Here is an 18,990-nt window from a genome sequence, read left to right as displayed (position 1 = left end):
TGTTGGTAATGTCATGTATTTCCAAACAAATGTCTTCATATTGTACTCTTTGGCTTGAGGAGTGTACATTAAGTTATTTTTGTGATGTCTGTACTTGGAAATCCTCTTATAGACACATGCTGGATCTAACTTATGCTAGCCAATGAGAGTCTATTGTGAGTATCTTATCTCAATCCTTTCATTGACCTCATTGATAGTTTGAAATAGGTCATGAAGAGCATATTTATTTATGGAAATCAGCAATGGTTGAAACGTTTTTTCTAGGAAAGCAGATTTGTCAGAGACTCTCAAATCCAAATTGACTAACTGGAGTGTTCTCTCTCTTTTCTATTGTCTTCTGCCTCTTCCTCTGCTTGTCTTAATGATTGTCCTTGCCTCAGTTCCTGAAAACATGGACTGCATATCTTACTGATGTGTCTCCCTTATGCTCATGTCCTGTACTGAGAGGCATAAGTCATTATGTAAACAGTGTTACCTGTCCTTTAGGCAGCAATCGAAACATATTGCTGGGTAGTGGTCACCTAATTACACTCCATTTCTTGGCATCTGCTTGCTTAGGTGTGGCAGTTGGTTCACAGGCATTGTAACAGAAGGTAAATATACAATATATGTTATATACAGCAGGCTTTCTTGATTCTCCTACTTGTTGAAAATTATGTGTGGTGTGTAGCTTTGACCATGGTAAAGTATCCTGAGAACAATCAATTCCTAAAATTTCTCTTAACATGACCCATTCGATAGTCTTGGTCTTGGGATCTCTCCTGCAAATAATTTTTATGCATGTGAAGCAAAATATATAGATTGATGACAAAAACCCATTGTATTCAGGTACAGTTGTTAATGTTTTAAATAACCAAAACCATTACGTATTCATACACAAAATTTACATAAACATACTAATTAGCACATTTAGTAACCAAATCTTACATTTCCAAAAATCCCAAAGCATCGAATATATAGGTGATATTTCCATGTTTTAAAAATAATTATATCATGATATGAAAACATTTGCTATTGCAGATGTTGGCTGAGCCACAGACATTGCTAAATCTACTGTGATTTATTACCAATATTTATAACTGACATGATAGCGGAACTTAATTCATTTGGAGGTTTTAAGAAAGCTGCAAATTTTCCCATTCAGTTCAACAGAGTTCCTATATTCTAACAGTGAGAGCATTTTGGGAGTCCATCACCCACATACAAGACCCCAAGTAGGGACAGAAGAGCTTCCCTGGTACCTGGCTTCTTGAAGAATCTCAAGGGCAGGAACCCACTAGGTAGTGAAGTAAGAATGAAATGAATCCATATCTTCTTCTCCTCTTTGACTCCTCTGGGAGTGTTTTTCCGCCTTACAGTGGTTCAGCTTGTTTACATCAACAAATTAAGTATTATGTTTTTAATTTGTGGCTTCTTTCTAGCTTCACTGTTGCTGCCTGGTACAGATATTGCTGAAGTATTATTTACAGATTGCTTCAGCATTTTAAAAAAAATGTTATTTATTTTTATTTGTAGGCAGATTTATAGAAAAGGAGAGACAGAGAAAGATCTCTTCCATCGGTTGATTCATTCCCTAAATGGCTGTAAACAGCCTCAGCTGAGTCAATCTGAAGCCAGTAGCCTTTTCTGGGCCTCCCATGTGTGTGCAGAGACCCAAGGATTTGGGCCATCCTGTACTATTTCCCTAGTCAATAAACAGGTAGTTGGATTGGAAGTGGAGCAGCATATCATCCATAAGGACTCTTGTTCTGCAGGCAGAGGATAAATCTGTTGGAAATGTAATTTTTTAGAGTTGGTGGGTCAGTGGAAAGTTTTGAAGGACTCAACTATGATGCTATCTTTAATCGTATATGGTTCCTTTTAATTATTGACTGTACTCTGCAGTGTAGACATATTCTAACTTTAAAAAAAATCTATTCTTTCTTGGATGAATATTTGTGCTTACTTAAGTTTGGGGCTACTGTGAATAGGATGGCTATGAATATTCATGTATAGTTCTGTTTATGGAAAGATTTTCACTTAAGTTTTATGAAGACCCAAAGTGAAGTGACTGGATAACAAGGATAATGAATAGTTAAGGTTTGGCTTATTTATTGGGAGCCTGCTTGGTTTTTGTGGTTTTAACACTGTAGCCAAAACTTGTTGAAGTTGCTTTAGTAAAAATATTGGGTGTTTCAGTTCTGGGAAGTTTTTTTTTTTAAAAATTATTATTATGTTATGATACAGTTCCATAAGTCCTGGGATTTCCAGTTCCTGTTCCCAAGTTCCCCACACCCGGCTGTTGATGTCCCATTTAGTATTACAATGGATAGTCACTCATCATGGAAAGTTTTTCTTAGTTTGACTGATGAAGGCTTGATTTTATGTATGTTAAAATGGGTTTTTAAAAGGTTGGACTTTTCTCCATGCTCCTCTTCTTTACTGAAACTCAAACAACAAACTTTGCCCTGCAAATAGATGAAGTGTCTAATGAGTTGTTTCCAGCTTCCACATGCTCTGCACACTCTGTCAGGGTCACTCAAGGACTTCAGAGTTCCTACCTAGATTTGGGGCTTTCCTCCTTCTGGGATATCCTGGCTTGATTTCCAGCCGCTCAGACTGCCTTGGATGCCATGATAAGGCACCTCCAGACCAGAAAGCCTGGTTTTGTGTTTGAACTCAAGGAGTCCTTGCACCTCAAGTAGACACGAGGATGTATTGTCAGGGAGAAAGGTCTTAGAGGAACACTCCCTCTGAAGTTGATTGTCCTTGTTCAAGGGTTAAGTCCTCTCCAGTTGATTGCAGTTTTCTCTAACTACTTTTTATAAACAATACACTTGACCAGGTTTGAGTACTGTTGTTTGCAAAATATTCATCCAATGTAGGCACACTTGCCATCTTCTGCATTCTATATTACCGTGAATGCATCTGTAATCTTATCTTTTTTGTTTTCATTGGCCTGTCCATCTCTTTTACTCCCTTTTGATTTCTGTACAAAAATTTTTTTGTTATTCAATGGTTCTCTCAGCTTATCAATTATACAAACTATCTTAGTAATGTTTACTGTATTCTAGAGATTTTAAGATGCCATCTTGACTTGTGTTCTAATGTTCACTGGAACTTTCACTGCTTTCTAGTGAATGAAGGATCTTACAGATGGTACTCTACTCACCTCTAGCTACCTTGCTTTTTCCCTATTATTGTCAGATATTAGTTCTTATAATGTAATAAAATATGTAATTTCTGATATTTTGTATAATCCTTATTCAATTTTTTTTTTGTATTTAGTTTCTTTTATTTGTTCTTCCTTCCATGTCTGTAGTACCACTTGGAACTTCTGCTTTTGAAGAACTGGCTTTAATGCTCTCTAAACCAACATTTATGTGTGATGAATCTCAACTTACGTCTCTCCCTCCCTCCCTCCATTTTGTTGTCAATTTTGAGAAAATTTTTGCTAGTATATAGTTCTATATTTTCAAGTTTTGTTCTACCCTTTGAATATATTTCTTCAGTTTCCTTTTACTTCCCTAATTACTCTTTGTTTCTGTCGTAATTTCTCTCTGGAAATTTGTTTCTCAAGCCCTCACTGTCTCAGTAGCTCTCTGAAGCTTCAAATTGATCTGAAATAAAGTCATCAGATTTTCTAATTGTTCTTAAAAGGAAGTTACAAGTCAATCTGGTGAAATCATAAATTATACATACATATAAATAAATGTCATATGTACACATGCATGAACATGTGTCTCTATATACTTATTTTTTATATATGTATCATTTTATTCCATTTTCTAAGTAAACACTGTGACTCATCCATAGAAATATTAATGCTTCAATTTTACACTGTTTGAATAAGAGTGTGTGTCCAAAAAAACAGGTGATCAGAAGTGGCACATTTGTCTTCCCGTTATTACTTTCAACATCTCTTCATATTTCACTAAATACATGATATTTTCCTTTTTTGCTGCCTTCTAAATAGAATAAGTTCTGTTTAAAAAAAAAAAAGAGAGAGCAAGATAGTATTTCTACCTTCAAGCTCAATTTGGATTCCTCAGTTAGGTCCATAAAAGAAAATACTGTAAACATCTCATTTTCACTTGATTGAATACCTTGTGTAGCTATTGAAAAGTAGATAAACTTAGATATGAGTCACTATAAAATAGTTAAGAAAATGCATTGAATGTATACTATGGGACACTGTCTAGCTGTTAAGAGCAACTAAATAGATTTACACACAACATGGGAGGCATTCAAAACAGTGCTAAGTGAACAAAGAAATACTGCAAGTCTTTCTCACAGCATTCTTTTTGTAAATTAAAAATATACACACAAAACGCAGCACAAGGACACACAAGTAATGAAAGAGACAATGAAAAACAGTTTCAGCTTCTGTGAGAAGATGACACATACTACTGCTCACCTGGAAAGGCTTGCCTTCATCCTACCCAAACTTAGTGGTCTATCAGTCCCCAGAAAAGGACTTCTATCTATATACAACTTCCCCAGGAAAACTCTGCCTTGCTTTTGATCTTTATATTCTGAGTTCTTGTAGTAAATTTACACATTGTCCATTAGACAATGTCACACAGGTAACAAAGCAAAGATATTATTATTAACTGTTAACTGGTGTGGGGTTAATTGACTAAATGCATGCCTGCTCCGTGGAGCACTGGGCCTGTTGCTGGTTGGACTTTCAGAAAGCATTTTATCTTCATGCTGTGTCACAGTCGAAACCAGTCTACCCTTGTTCAGGGCTCACTATCATTTTTGGTTGTCTCCCACACTTGCCCCCTAAACTGTTATCATTATCTTCTCTTTCCACAGCTTTCCTTCAGGTTCCCACCCCCACCCTCACCCCCTACACCTTTCTTCTTGTTCTTTTACTTGAGAGAAAACCTTGGCATATACCTGGCTTTCTTTTGCTTTTCTTTCTTCCTTCTTCACTAAGTACTGCAAGATCAGGGACAGAGAATGGTAATTTTCAGCATTGTTTTTCTCTTACCTGTTTCAATGATTTCTTTTAACTGGGTCGCCGGAAAAATATGTGTGCATTCTTAAGTGGCTCTCCTGGCTGTGTAAAATTCTCCTTTATCCTTGTTTGTGAAAAAAATTTCTTTTCATCATTCTGCATTCACTGTTCCTTGGTTTATTACCTTGGGTGTAGTGTGAAAATAAAGAATAGTGCAATTAGATGGTGACATAATTCCACTGGCTCTCCCAATTGGCAGTTTCTCATAGTGTTTGAGATTCCCTTTTCTTTATGTTAGTAGGGAGTCTTGGGAGTGGGATTCTCTTAGGTCCAGGATAACTAGGGTCCTTAAGGTAAATCAAAAATCTATAAAATCATCACTTCCAAGGGACCAAATCCTGGCTTTTTTCCAGTCTGAAAAAGAACACAATATAACACATTGTATCACAGTAAAAACACATCATAGCTAGCAGAGGGATGGAACTGAGTTTGAGGATCCTGAAAACCTTAGAACTAATTCTAGCCCAATGTCAAGATTGTCTCCACTGATGGTATCATGAAGCTAGATATTTTTAAAAGCTTTTCCTCTTTCTTCTCCTTCTCCTTTTTCTTATTATTTTATGATACAGTTCATTGGCTCTGGGATTTCCCTGCCCTCTCTTTCCAAATCCACACCCCATTCTGATTTCCCATATTATTACAATAATTTACTTCTTCATAAACAGTCATGAGTCCATCATTTTGGGCATGGCCAATGGCAGAAAGTCCAGCATCCTATTGTCAAGATATAGTGAACAGTTTCATTAGGAGTCTATCTATGATCTGGAAGTAGAGATTCATAGTGCATTGATCCTCACATCTGAATATGATAGTCTCCATTACACAGTTGCTATATCCTCTTAAATGAAAAGGCACAAAACAAAATCAACAACAGGAGGAAAAATAGAAGTTTAAAATGCCATAAAGTTAAATAACATGCTACTGAAGGGCTGTTGTATCAGTGAAAAAATTACAAAGAAAATCAAGACGCTTCTTGAAGCAAATAATGCTACTGTATGACCTATGTGTCAACGAAGAATTTAATGAGAAGAAAAGCTGTTTTGCAGAAATGAAACTGAAAAGAAACAAAAACTTTGTGAGATGTAGTTTCTGCTGATGTTTGTTGGTGAGATGTGTCTCCTATAGGCAACAGACGGATTGGTTTTGATTTTTTGACCCAGTCTACTAATTTGGTCCTGTTATTTTAGCAATGGGTTGCTCATTGTTTTTTTTTTAATTATTTATTATTTAACTTCAGTAATTACATTGTATTATGTGACACAGTTACATAGATACTTGGGTTCTCCCACCCCTCCCCAAACCCTCCCACCATGGTGGATTAGTCTTCTGTTATCCTTTTACTGGGATGTTCTTCACATTTGCCTTTGGTTTTGGTGGGTGCTATTCCTTTTCTCTGTCAGAAGAACATCTCTAAGTATCATTTTAGGGCAGGTCTACCTCTTTCATTCTACTATTGAGATTTTCCACTGAATTTTTAATTTGCTCTGTTTTGTCCTTCATTTCCAATATTTTGGCTTGATTTTGTTTTAGTGTTTCTGATTTCTGTGCGACATACTACTTAAATTCATTGAACTCCTTCATATGCTTCTCATTGCTGATAAGAAGCTTTATTATTATTTTTTAACTCTGTATCCGCCACTTTCCTTGATGTATTTATTCCTCAGATAACTAAAATGTTGATGAAGGTTTTTGTTGTTTTGCTGGGAAATCTTCAGTGATATTCATTGTGCCTTTGTTTCTTCTTTAGCTCTTGGTCATTGTACTTCTGCTTAGTGATTCTTCTCCTTGGAGCAGCTTTCCAAGCTGTGTCACACACAGGCCTACAGTTTGATATTATTTATTGTTTTTGGTACCCAGTTCTTTGTTTGCAGTCAGTTGTGCCACTCCCTCCGGCGATTTCCAGGTCTGGGTTCTTATGTTAGACTTCCAACACATTCTCCATAGCCCCAGCTCCTGGCTTAACAAGCTCCACTTCTGGTGATCCCATGCTGGGGCTGCACCATTGTTTATATAACTCTTCTCCCACTTCTGCTTCAAGCAGTTCCCAGGATTGGGGAAGCATCAGGTGTCCCAAATAGCTAGGTAGTTGGTGGTGCTGATCTTGCCAGAACCTGCTGAGCATTAGGTCTGAGGGCCACATGGATCTATTTTGAGTTGTAAGATGCTTAAGTCGGCATTATATTCTCTATGTGACCAGTGCAATGCACTGAGCTCAGTGAGTTCACTCCCAGCTCAGCACATGTGCAGCTTACTGTTGTCTCTCCAGTCTCAAAGCCTTTGCTACATTGTACAAAATGACGCTTGATGTTCCACTGGTGGAGTTCTGGATCTGCTGACCATTAGCTCTGGGGTCTAACTGGACCTATTTTGGGTGGAATTTGTAGCATACCAGGTTGTTGCAATTCACTGAACCAGAAATTAGTTCTCTCCCAGGTTAGTGCATGTACAGTTCTGTCCCATTTTGGCTTGTGTACCTACACAAAATGGCACCTGATTTGGCTCTACTCAGGGTCTCGGCTGTGAGATTCACACTGCTCCTGAACTGCCTGTTTGGAGTATACTGCTCTGTCTCTGCTTTTGGTCATATCAAACAAATCAGCAGAACAGGCAGTTCTTTGCTTGGGTTCAGCTCCTGAGTGCCCAGTGAACTACCCTTCCCACCTGTTTGCTGATGGAGTTCAGATCACTGGTGGAGTTCAGATTACTGCTTGCTGAATGCTGCTGGGGTATCTGGTCACTGCAACATGACACCCCTGTCTCTGCTGCTTTCCTATTTCCATCAGTATCCAGGTGCCCTTCTATCTTCAATCTGCCGTCTTCTATTTCCTCTTCTATTGCCCTCTCTGCTTCACCCTGGACAATGTTTCTCCATCTGTTTAAATTCTGCCATCTTAAGAAAAAGAATAAAAACTGCTTTGAATAAATGACAATAAAAACAAAACTAGCAAAACCTTTGAGATGTAATAAGCATAGATTTGAAATAAATATTTATAACATCAAGTGCTGATGAACAGTCAAATGTTTCAAATGATCTAGTAATTCAGATCAAGGAAGCATTAAAAAAGAAGAATGAACAGGAAGCAAGAAATGCTAAAATTCACTGCAAAAATAAATGGAATTGATATTAAAACACTGCAAACTGCAACCACAAAGAACCATTTTTTTTTAAAGATTTATTATTATTGGAAAGCCGGATATACAGAGAGGAGGAGAGACAGAGAGGAAGATCTTCCATCGATGTTTCAATCCCCAAGTGAGCCGCAATGGGCCGGTGTGCGCTGATCCGATGCCGGGAACCTGGAACCTCTTCCGGGTCTCCCACGCAGGTGCAGGGTCCCAAAGCTTTGGGCCGTCCTCGACTGCTTTCCCAGGCCACAAGCAGGGAGCTGGATGGGAAGTGGAGCTGCTGGGATTAGAACCGGCGCCCATATGGGATCCCGGGGCTTTCAAGGCGAGGACTTTAGCCGCTAGGCCATGGCGCTGGGCCCTAAAGAACCATTTTTTAAGAACGTGAGCAAAACAAACTTTTAACCATATTGGCAAAGAGAAGAATGAGGGAAAAATCAACTAAAATTAGAGATGAAAAATGACTCCAACTTTCTACTCTTCCTGTGGATCATGGCAATGTTTGTGTAGGCAATATAGAAAGTCCAATACTTAGTTATGTAGGTATAGTTAAAAGTTTCATTTGGAGCCTACATTTATTCCATTGTATAGATGTATTCTGTCAATTTTCTTTGATTCCTGGTACTCTGATCTCCATTACATCCTTCATTTCTGTGGTTACACATGTGTGCCTATTTACCTTTATTTTCAGTTTTATATTTTCAAAAGTGGTGTCTTATGTTAGAGCTGAAGTATATTCATCCTTTTGGAATTGACCCATTTCACTTAGTATGAATGGTCTCCAATTGGGCCTTTTAGTTGCAAATGATGATAATACGGCATTCTTTTTAATAGCTGAGTAGTATTCCCTGTGATAGATGTAGCACAGTTTCTTTATCCAGTCCCCCTTCACTGAGCATCAATGTTGTTTCCTTGATTTTGTTATTGCTGATTGTGCTGCAATGATTACAGGGATGCAGGTTGCCTTTTCATGTGCATGTGCCAGAAGTTTTGGACGTATTCCCAGGCAGGTGTGAGATTGCTGGGTCATACGGCAAATGAATTTTCACTTGCCTGAATATTTTCCATACTGACTTCCATAGTGGCTGCACCAGTCTACAGTCCCATTAGCAGTACTGGAGGGTATCTTTTTTCCCCACATCCTCACTAGCAGGTGTTGTTGATAGTTTTCTGTATATAGGCCATTCTCACTGGTGTTAAGTGGAATCTCAGTGTGGTTTTTATTTGGATTTCCCTTATTGCTAGGGAGTTTGAACATTTTTTCATATGTTTATTAGCGATTTGAATTTGTTCCTTTGATAAGCTGATTTCCTTTACCCATTTCTTTACTGGTTTGCTTGTTTTGTTGTTAATCATGTTTCTGGAGTTCTTTGTATATCCCTGATGTTAAACCCCTATCTTGGGTCTGTCACAAAAGGTGTAATGGTTAAGGTCCTCTCCTTGAATGTGCTGGGATCCCATACAGGCACTGGTTCTAATTCTGGCAGCTCCACTTCCCACCCAGCTCCCTGCTTGTGGCCTCATAAAGCAGTCGAGTATGACCCAAGGCTTTGGGACCCTGCCCCCATGTGAGAGATCCGGAAAGAAGTTCCTGGCTCCTGGCTTCAGATCGGCGCAGTACTGGCCGTTGTGGTCATTTGGGGGGTGAATCATTGGACGAAAGATCTTCCTCTCTCTCCTTCCTCCTCTCTGTACATCTGTCTTTCCAAGAAAATAAACAAATCTTTAAAAAAAAAACTCCTATCTGTGCAGTGTGCAAAGATTTTTCTCCTACTCTGTTGGCTGCTTTTTTACTTTGTTGATTGTTTTCTTTGCTGTGCAGACGCTTCTTAGTTTGTTGTAATGCTACAAATTTATTTTGGTTTTGACTGCCTGTTCTTTTGATAATTTTTCTGGGAAGTCTTTGCCTATACCTACATCTTGTGGAATATTTCTCTTGTTTTCTTCTGACAGTTTGTTCGTTTCTAGGTGTAGGTTTAGATCCTTTATCCATTTAGATTTGATGTTGGTGTACAAAGAAAGTTATAGTTTTTTTTTTTTGTTCTTCTGCTGGCTGCTATCCAGTTGTCCATACAGCATTTATTGAAGACACCATCTTTTGTCCCAGGGTTTCATCACTTCAGGCATGGTCAATGGCAGAGAGTCCAGCTTCCTATTGTCAAGATATAGTAAACAGTTTCATTGTAAGTCCATCTTTAGTCTGCAAGTAGAGATGCATACTGCATTGTATCCCCATAACTGGATATGATACTCTCCATTTCACCGCTACTGTATATTGCCTCATATGGAAAGTCATAATACAAAATCAACAATAGAAAGAAAAACAGAAATTTACAATGCCCTAAAGTTAAATAACATGTTACTAGATGTGACAGTCTCTATTACACAGCTACTATACATCCCCTTAAATGAAGAGCCACAAAACAAAATCAACAGGAATAATAAGAAATTAGCAACACCAAGAAGTTAAATAACATGTTACAAAGTGACTAACATGTAGCTGAAGAAATGAAAATCAAGAACCTTCTTGAAGAAAATGATGCTACTGTATGATCTATGAGTCACTGAAGAATTTAATCAGAAGAAAGTATTTTGAAGAGATGAAACTAATAGAAAACATTGAAACCAATACAATATAGTTTCTGCTTTTTTTTTTTTTTGTTGGTGAAAAGTGTCTCTTCTAGACAACAAGAAGATGGGCTTTGTTTTTTAATCCAGTCTACTAATCTATGACATTTGATTGAGCTTAAGTCATTTATATTCAGGGTTAATATGTATGGGTGGTACTTTGGTCCTGTCATTTTAGGAATGGATTGTTCATTGGTTTAATCTTCTGTTGTTACTTTACTGGGATGTTCTTCCCATTTGCCTTTGGTTTTGGTAGGTGCTATTCCTCTTCTCTGTCAAGAAAACATCTTGAAGTATCAACTGTAGGGCAAGTTTTGAAGAGGTAAATTCTTTTAGCTTTTCTTGACTGTGGAAGAGTTTTATTTCATTTTCAAACACAAAAGAAAGCTTTGCTGGGTGTTTTATCCTAGGCCAACAATTTTTTTCTTATAGAATCTGAAGTATGTCACTCCATTCTCTTCTTGTCTGTAGAGTTTCCTGTGAGAGATCTCCTGTGAGTTTAATTGGCATTCCTTTATATGTCAATTGATTTTTTCACATGCACATTTAAGGATCTTTTCCTTATGTTCAATTGAAGAGAGCTTGATTATCGTGTCTTGGTGAAGATTGCTTTTGATCTACCCTGTTGAGTATTCTGTACCCCTCCTGGATCTTCTTTCCCAATTCTTTCTCTAGATTAGAGAAATTTTCCTTTATTATTTCATCAAATACATTTGCAAACTCAGCTTCTCTTTATGCACCTTCTGGGACTTCCAGAACTCTTAGATTTGGCCTCTTAATAGTGTCTTTCAATTCTCGAATACTTTTTTTTGGCCTGATCCAGCTCTGCTTCCAGCTTTTTGTTTGCTTCCCCCTGTTGACAGGAAATATCTTTCAATTCTGAGATTCTTTCTTCTGCTTGCTTCATTCTGTTTTGGAGACTCTCCACTGTACTTTTAATTTGCTCTACTGTGTTCTTAATTTCTGATATATCAGCCTTGATTTGCTTTATTGCTGCTATTGCTTGTGTAAAATATTTTTTAAATTGTTTGAACTCTCGTATGTGTTTCTCATTGTTGATCAGAATCTTTAAAATGAGTTTTTTGAATTCTGTTACCCCCATTTGCTTGATGTCTTCCTCAGTTAACTCTGAGGCTGGCATAGGGTTTTGTTCCTTTGCAGGGGAGTCTTCAATAACATTCATTCCGCTTTTGCCTCTTCTTTTGCTTTTGATCTTTGTACTTCTGGTTAGCAGAGTCTTCTCCTTGGGCAGGCTTCTAAGCTGTGTCACCCACAGGTCTACAGTGTGATTTTACTTATTGCAGTTGTTATACAACTCTTTGCTTGCAGCCACTTGTGCCACAACTTCCAGCAAATTCCAGGTTTGGGTTCTTATGTCAGATTTCCACAAAGAACTCCATAGCCCCAGCTCCTGGCTCACCAATCTCTACCTCCTGTGATACTGTGATGAGGCTGCACTGTTGTCTGTATAATTTTTCTACCACTTTCAGTTGGAGCAGGTCCCAGGATTAGGGAGACACCAGGTGTCATATGTAACTAGCTTGTTGTTAGCGCTGAACTTGCCAGAACCTGTTGGACATTAGGTCTATTGCCACATGGACCTATTTTGACCCATACGATACTACAGTCAGTATTATTTTCCTGCGGAACTAGTGCAATCCACTGAACTCAGTGAGTTCTCGCAAGCTCAGCACATGCACAGTTCACTGTTGTGCCCAGCAGTCACAAAGCTTTTGCCACAGTACAGAATGGCGTCTGACATGCTCTTACTAGAGTTCTTGATCTACTGGCCATCAGGTCTGAGGGCTATCCAGACCTGTCTTGGGTGGAACCTGTAGAATGCCACGTTGATGCAGTTCACTGAGTCAGAAATGAGTTCACTCCTAGCTCAGCATATGCTCAGTCCTTTCTCTTGCCTTTTCCTCCTTTAGCGAAATGGTGTCCAATTCTATTCTAGGGGGCTGACTGGGCTGTAAAATCTACCCTGTTTTCGCACTGCCCGTCTGGGATCTGCCATTCTGTCTCTGCTCCTGGTCAAATCAAATGGACCAGCAGGACAGACAGTTCACCTCTCAAAATCCCAGTGAAAGTCCCTTCGCACCTGGTTGCTGGTGGAGTTCCGGCTGCTAGTGCATTTCATATCCCCACTTGCTGAATGCCATTGGGGTATCAGTCACTGCAACACCAAACTATTGTTTTCACTGCTTTTCTTTGTCTGACAGTCTCTAGGTACCCCTCTGGTGTTGTTCTTTCCTCTCCTATTTCCTGGAATGTGTCCTGTCTGCTTCATCCTGATTAAATGTTTCTTCGTTTAAATGTGTCCTTACCCTATTCTGCAATCTTGGTTCTCCAAGAAGACCATTTTTCAAAATTTTAATGAAGTGTGAATATTTTTTGACAATGGCTTTCTCAAAGAGAATGAAACTTTTGCAACATTTTCAGACATTTTACAGCGATGACAAATCGATATATTTACATGTGATGGAAATCTTAAAATAAGTTTTATTAAACAATTGTTCATAGCTATGTAGATGTTTTAATTCAGTTTCCAAAGCTCTCAAAATGAAACAAAAACAAAACAAAACAAAACAAAACAAAAACACATTAAAAAACCTATTTTTGAAGCTCGGAGTGATCTGATTTGGGGCATTAATTCATGACTGATTCCAAACACCTCAACTGTCCAAATCTTCAGTTATTTCCACAGGTTTTCAGGTTTGTGTTCCATGCTGTATGTTACCAATAACTGGAATTTTGTGACATTTTGGTAATAATTGAAGTGGGATAACCGAGATATGAAAAGAAAAAAAAAGGTGATGTTGGCCTCCTAGAAAAAGTTTTGAAGGATTGCCTCCCTTTTTATTTTCTGAATGGTTTATGCAGAATTGGGGATAATTTCTCCTCAGAATGTTTATTGAAAACAGCAGTGAAGCTGTCTGGGTTCAGGATGTTTTGTTAGGCATGATTTGATTACTGACTCAGTCTCTGTCTTGGTTATAGGTTTATTTAGATTTTCTGTTGCCTCATGACTCAGTTCTGGTAGATGGTGTATGTCCAGGAATCTGTCCATTTCTTAACAGTCTTCTGATTTGTTGGCATATATTTTACTTACACTTTTTGATAATTCTTTTTAAGTCTGTGGTATTTGTTCTGTTATTCTCCTTTTCATCTTTGATTCTATTAATTCTTATCTTTCCATACTTTTTTTTTTATCAGTTGTGCCAGTGGATGTCTATGCTTGTTTTGTTACAGAATCAACTCTTGGTTTCATTGATGTTGTGTATTGCTCTCTTTTTCTCCATTTGGTTTATTTGCTCTCTTAATTTGATTACTTATTTTTTCTGTTAATTTTGGGATTATTTTATTGTTGTTTTTCTAGCTCCTTCAGATAAATGCTCCACTCATTTACCTGGTGTCTTTCTTGTTTCCTAATACAGATACAAATTGTGATAAATTTACCTCTTAACACTGTGCTGTAGGGTCCCACAGGTTTTGGTATGTTGTATTTGAGTCTTCATTGTTTTCAAGGAATTTAAAATTTCTTCTTTGATTTCTTCTCTACTACGCTGTTCATTCATTCACTGTTGTTCAGCTTCCAAGAATTCAGAAAAAATTTTTCTTACTGTGTTTTGGTTTACTGATCTCTGGTCTGACTGGTATTCTGAGAAAATGCATGTGATCATTTCAATTTTTTTTTTTTTTTGGAAAAAATTGCTGAAGCTTTTTTGTGACCTATAATATGATCAGTCCTGGAGAAGTTTCCATGTGCAGGTGGAAGAAAATGTATATTTAATATTTGTGGGATGAATGGTTCTGTAAATATCAATTAAGTCATTGTTCTATTGTCTTTGTGATAGCTGTTGCTTTCTTGTTGAGCTTTTGTCCCATCAATCTATTGCTGTTTAAGAGGTGTTAAAGTCCCCCATTATTGTTGAGCAGGCATCTGTATCTCCCCTTACATTAGTCAATGAATATTTAATGTAGCAGGGTTTTCTTGTATTTGGTGTGTGTGCACTTATTTTTATTTTTTGGTGATGGTTCCATTTATCATTATCCAGTATTCCTGTTTATCTCAATGTTTTTTCTTGGGGGGGGTGAAGTTTTTATAGTTTGATATTAGAATGGCTATGCTGGCTCTTTTTACTTTTCCATTGGTGTGAAATTTTCTTTTTCATCTATTCTCTCAACTTCCATAGATCTTTTTTGAATACATGTGTCTCTTGTAGACAACATATAATGGGTTCTGCTTTTTTGTTTTGTTTTGTTTTTAAGGATTTATTTATTTTCATTGGAAAGGCAGATTTGCAAAGAGAAGAGTCAGAAGGATCTTCATTCTGCTGGTTCACATCCCAAGTGGCTGCAACAGCTGTTGCTGAACCAATCTGAAGTCAGGAGCTTCTCTTGATTCTCCAGTGCAGGTGCAGGTCCCAAGGCTTTGGGCCACTCTTATTGCTCTTGCTGTCCACAGGCAGTGAGCTGGACTGGAAGTGGAGCAGCAAGGATAGAAACAGGTGCCCATATGGGACACCAGCGCATGTAAGGCAAGGACTTCAGCTACTATGCTACCGTGCTGTGCTGTTTCCCTTAGATCCTGGGCAGTACCACTCTTTGTCTCACCCTGCCCACAGCCCATTGAGTTGTGTAGTGGGGCAGGCCAGCAGTTTTGTTGCTTGCATCTCTGCTAAGGCCTTCTCTCTAAACTCTATAACAGGTATATTTATGTATCTCTTTTTTTTTTTTGCTATTATTGTCAGATACTTTAATTTTATAAACAATAATAGTATATGTAGTTTTTACTACATTGTATAATATTTATTCACTTAGAAATTTTAAACAGTTTTTTCATATGTGATATTTGGAACATTTTCTTTCTGGTTAAAGAACGACCTTTACTATGTTTCCTATAAATCTAAGTTTCTAAGTGAGAAAAATCTAGGTTTCATCCTGTCTCACTTATTTTGTTATCAATGTTTAGATTATTTTTCTGCTGGTATGTGATTCTATATTGACAAGTTTTTGGTTAAGTTTGTTTTTGGAGGACATAAGAGTTTCCCTATGGTGCTCCCTTTTTCTCCCTAACTTCTCTTTGCTTCTTTTATAATTTTTCTCTGGGTAATGGACCTCTCATGTCCTCGTTGTTTTGTAGATTGTTGATACATCAAATTGATCAGAAATAAGATTATCAACATTTTTAGTTCTTAAAAAGAGGTTGCAAGACGGTCTGTTGAAAATGTCAATCACATTGAAATATAAATAGATACAAATATACATTTATATATGAACATTATATATTGTTTTATCTATAATGTAGTTATATAATATAATTATACATTATAATATATAATGTAGTTTTATAATATATACATTTAATAAATTATAACATAATATATACATATAATATATAGCTTATAACATATACAATATATGATTTCTAGTTGCATCCATTCTGTTGCAAAAGACAAAATTTCCTTTTAAAAATTTTTTTGATGATTTTTACATAGTTGATTAAGGATCAAGGGTAAAGGATCACAGGAAAGTGGATAAGATCATAGTTTCCACATTCTCTTTTTTCCTTCCTGCATCTGGGGGAGGGGGAGAGACAAAGGGAGAAGCCACACCCAATCTCCCGTCCTATCCCAGGGTCCGTGACATGGGACATACTCTGAGGGCACTGCTCAAGTGGTTTTGATAATTTAACAGTTCTGATTTGCTGCCAATCTCGCCATTCCAAACACGATGAAATCTCTCCAGAATCCGATGGCTGACATAGTCCACTTTAGAGTCTCTGTTTACCCGGATACTCACTGCCAATACTTGGCTGGAGTAGTTGATCAATTTATTCTGCACCCCCCCCCCCCATTCTCTGTAGTGGTACTAGCTGTCCTCTGCAGGCTCCGATGGATTCCCATTTCCTCCATGTGCACCTGAATATGCTCTCCATGGCTCCGACTGAGCCTCTGAGGAGGCTCAGCTTTGAAACATATACTCCATGGTCAGACCATGGAATCTGCAATTCTCTTCATGGTTGGGGTTCTGAGTCCAGCAGTTTGATTGGACAGATACCCAAAGAAACTTCATCTGAGGTGATCCCAGACCTGATTCTTATGTGTGCTTTCCAGTACAGGGTCCGGTACAGTCTGTCATCCCAATTATCCTATGCGTGTGCTGGTGGTTGCAATTGCTGGGTCAGTTCGGCCTCCAGCCCTGTCTTCTACATGAACCAACGGGTGTTGCAGCCCATCCTGATTCTGCCCACCACACACTAGGCCTCCACAGAAACCAGTGGGAGCTTAAGTCTAGTTGGAGTGACCAAAATATACCCCATGAGACCCAATTCCTGCCCTGGTTCCTGTGCTTGCCAGTATGTAAAGCAGACTTGTCCAGTCTGTCCCACATCCCATTCAGCTCTGATATATGTCAATGGTCATTGAAACCTAGTTCAATCCAACCAACCCTACTATTCAGCCCACATACATGCTGGTGGGTGCCATGCATGCCGCAGTCCTGGTTCTCATAGCTGCGATGGTTGGAACTGAGTCAATTGAAAACCAGGAGCCAGCAACTTCTTCTGGATCTCCCACATGGGTGTAGGGTCCTTTGCTGCTTTCCGAGGCAAGAACAGGGAGATGAATAATAAGTGGCACAGCTGGAGAACAAACTAGTGGTCGTATAGGATGCTGGCCCTAAATATGGAGTATTAGCCTATCAAGCCATGGTGCTGACCCCTTCTGTGTTTCATATCAGAAATAAACTATAGTATAAACTATCATAAATCATGGTTATAGTATAATTAAAAAATTTACTACTTATACTTAAATTTTTGTTTTGTAAAATACCTTGCTGTGCTATGCCTGTAGCAGCCTCATAAAACTCATTTGTGCCTAGTGTCTTGATTGAGGAAGTGTAGTGCATGATGTTTGTAGAACCTTTTAAAAAATTATTTATTTATTTATTTAAGATTTATTTATTTTATTACAAAGTCAGATATACAGACAGGAGTAGAGACAGAGAGGAAGATGTTTCATCCGATGATTCACTCCCCAAGTGAGCCGCAACGGCCGGTGCTGTGCCAATCCGAAGCCAGGAACCAGGAACCTCTTCCGGGTCTCCCACGCGGGTGCAGTGTCCCAAAGCTTTGGGCCGTCCTCAACTGCTTTCCCAGGCCACAAGCAGGGAGCTGGATGGGAAGTGGAGCTGCCGGGATTAGAACCAGCGCCCATATTGGGATTCCGGGGCGTGTTCAAGCCAAGGACTTTAGCCACCAGGCCACGGCTCCAGGCCTTATTTATTTATTTATTTATTTATTTATTTATTTATTTATTGTAGAACCTTAAAATCTGCTAGTTGTGTTCATTGCTCAGGACATAACCCTGTCATTAAAAGATGTGTAACTATATTTGTTTTTCATTTCCAGAATTTCCTTGTTTTCCTTTTTAACTCTTTAAACATAGAAATCATGTACATGTTTTTAAAAGAATGACTTTGTAAGAATAGGTTTGGAGCAGTCATATTTGACCCTGTATTTGTCATTCTTTGGATGAGTTTGATTTGAGAACTCAACCAAGCCCTCCCAACTTTTGAGACTTCTCTGCTGCCTTCTACATTGCACATTAGCAGGAAACAGGAATCAGGAGCAAGAGACTGGGACTTGACTCAGGTACTCCTAAGTGAGACGCAGACATGTTAGCCATGAAATCAAATGCCTGTCTCCATCCTAACATTTTTAAAACACAAGAGGTTAAATATTTATTTATTAAAGACATTGTTTCTCCTTACTCATATATCCTGAGAGCCACATCTTGCTAGTACGTGGAGCTCCTCTTCGTATTTTTCATATTTGTATTGCATTTTTTGAGATGATGCCTTTGCTTCATAAGTCTCCTGATGTTGCACATTGGGGTGTTTTCCAAGATGTGCTTACAAATCTTGCTCAAATGAATAATTGGTATATAGTCATGAGATGTTTTGGGGAATGTTAGGTTCAAAGGTAAATAAATATGTAATTTTTCAAACACTGTCCAATTTCCTTCATTTTGATTTTCCATCAGCAAAAGTGACAGCCTTTCCTCCAGTCCTATCAATATAAAATGTTTCTAAACTTCAGGATTTTACCCTGTTTGCTGGACGAGAAATATATCTCCTTGTAGTCTTTTTAATTTAAATGTTGGATAACTGAATGACTTTGAGATTTATTTATTTTTATTGAAAAGTCAGGTTTCAGAGAGAAGGAG

At 38.1% G+C, this 18,990-nt stretch overlaps 1 protein-coding gene across 4 annotated transcripts in view; it reads right to left on the bottom strand.

Annotated features, from left to right (window-relative positions):
* LOC101523521 (NXPE family member 1-like) overlaps window positions 1-5,088 on the bottom strand; it is a 61,544-nt gene extending 56,456 nt beyond the window's left edge. For all 4 annotated transcript variants that reach the window (XM_058663890.1, XM_058663889.1, XM_058663887.1 and 1 more), the window contains exon 1: window positions 4,979-5,088. The gene's annotated coding sequence lies outside the window, so the exon portion shown is untranslated. The remainder of the gene's footprint in view (window positions 1-4,978) is intronic.
* Between the last annotated feature and the right edge of the window lie 13,902 nt (window positions 5,089-18,990).

This window comes from Ochotona princeps, chromosome 4 (assembly GCF_030435755.1).
Source record: "Ochotona princeps isolate mOchPri1 chromosome 4, mOchPri1.hap1, whole genome shotgun sequence".
Classification (NCBI taxonomy): Eukaryota; Metazoa; Chordata; class Mammalia; order Lagomorpha; family Ochotonidae; genus Ochotona; species Ochotona princeps.
Note: the sequence above shows the minus strand (reverse complement) of the source record. Positions and strands in the feature narration are given on the sequence as shown.